Source organism: Myotis brandtii, unplaced genomic scaffold (genome assembly GCF_000412655.1).
Source record: "Myotis brandtii unplaced genomic scaffold, ASM41265v1 scaffold416, whole genome shotgun sequence".
Taxonomy (NCBI): Eukaryota; Metazoa; Chordata; class Mammalia; order Chiroptera; family Vespertilionidae; genus Myotis; species Myotis brandtii.
Window position 1 is genome coordinate 2,320,385 of NW_005365989.1, and position 2,033 is coordinate 2,322,417.

Below are 2,033 nucleotides of genomic sequence, written 5' to 3' on the forward strand. Positions count from 1 at the left end.
AGGGAGATTCTAAGTTTGAGAGGATTTGTAATATTAAGTGGGAAAAATACCAACTCAAACTACCATATTTTTTTTGGCTTAATAACCATTTTTATTGTTATTTAATTTTTGGAGTTGATAATATATTCATATGGTTCAAAACTAAAAAAGTTTAAAAAGAAAATTCAATTTTTAAAAGTCTCACTACCCACATCTATCTATCTATCTCTCTCTCTCTATCTCTCTCCCCCTCTCTCTCTCTCTCTCTCTCTCTCTCTCTCTAACAGCTTCCTTTGAAGTATAAATGATACACAGGCCTCCCTTGTTGATAGTACAGGCTTGGTTCCAGAGCACTGTCATAAGAAAGTGTTACAATAAAGCAAGTCACACTAATTTATTGGTTTCCCAGTGCATATAAAAGTTATGTTTACACTATAATGTAGTCCATTAAGTGTGCAGTAGCATTATATCTAAAATAAATCAAAATAATATACATACCTAAACTTAAAAATGTTGCTAAAAGAAGGCTTACCATCACCTGAGCCTTCAGCGAGTTGCTTGTGGTGGAGCTCTTGCCTCCAGGATGAGGGCAGCTGAGTGATCAGGGTGGTTGCTGAAGGTTGGGTACTACATCTATTGATTCTTCCTTTCATGAGAGATTTCTCTTTATTAAGTGATGCTCATAGCATGAGACCCACAGTAAATTTTTTTTTTAAATTGGAGTTAATTCTCTCAACTCTGCCATTGTTTTATCAACTACGTTTATGAACCCATACCCTGAGACTTCAAAGTCTGATCACCTTTTCTCAGTCACTTCTCCCCTAACACATAGTACTCTGCCCCTACCTTTATTTCTCACCACCTGAGGACCCCTTAGTTCCTGTAGAAATTTTGCAGGCTTAGATTCTTATGTCATCTATACAACTGTAAAATAAATAACCCAACTTAAAAGATATTTTAAAAGATTATATTTTCCAAAGATTTTACTAAATCATTTATTTTTTTAAACAAAAATATACATTAAATCTCAGATTTACAGAATGTAGAAATAATTTATCCAAAGCAATTTTAAAATTGTTAATATTGCACCCCGCAACATAAGTCTTTGACACATTTGCATTCTCAACCTTTCCCACAATTCACAAAATGGGGGAGAAATCTGAAACAGAATTACACAAGCTAACTTTTCTTTACAAACACACACACACACACACAAACACAATTTTTCAAAAATTTACAAGATAAAGAGAAGTTGTAAACTTTCAGAAATTTGCTTCCATAAAGAGCCATACATTCTTTTATTAAACCTAGAAAGTGAGCGATGTACATGCTGAGATTTCCTCATAGGAATTCAGTGGGACAGGTACTGTGAATGTTCACAGCCTAACAAACAGAATCATTGAAAACACTTCTGTGTCTTCATGAAAATATGGAAACTGAAAAACAGAATGAGAAAAGCTTCTGGAAAAATAACTTTTGCCTCGCAGTCTTAGAAATGTAGCTACCAACAGCCCTTTTCTCTCAAGATCTAACAAGTGTAAAAGAATGAGGTCTCTGTTAAATACTTTACATATAGTAAAGTCTCTTATAAAACACTTTACATATAGGTAGGCACAAAGTTTGCTTCTCAAAAGAAAGCTTTGCAAAATATTTTGCAATTTATCACTGATATCCTCAGTTTTTTTAAACTTTTTTTTTTTAAAAAGCCCATACATATTTAAATCCTTTTTTTTTTTTTAAAAGAAAGTAGGGGACAAACTCACCCAGAACTACAGGAAGTAGCTAAAGTAATATGGAATAGTAAGAGTAAAGGTAAGCAATGTGCTATTTTAACCTCGTAGTAAACTAAAACAGACTAAAACCTTGTACTTATGAAATCTGAAGTAATTTTCTTTGATTGAATTATTAAACCAATTTGAGAACATGAAACCATTAGCCCCTTGACAATTCTGAAAAAGCCTTGGACCACTGAGCTCCAGGTGATGAACATTCATGAATCTTTTGTCACTACCATCATAAATGAAAGATCTTGGTTAAAAGGTGGCATATATATA

At 33.1% G+C, this 2,033-nt stretch overlaps 1 protein-coding gene across 1 annotated transcript in view; it reads right to left on the reverse strand.

Annotated features, from left to right (window-relative positions):
* Nucleotides 1–956: 956 nt before the first annotated feature.
* Nucleotides 957–2,033, reverse strand: part of ATP8B1 (ATPase, aminophospholipid transporter, class I, type 8B, member 1) — a 116,377-nt gene continuing 115,300 nt past the window's right edge. The window contains exon 28 of the mRNA XM_014545640.1: nt 957–2,033. This exon is cut by the window's right edge and continues 608 nt beyond it. The gene's annotated coding sequence lies outside the window, so the exon portion shown is untranslated.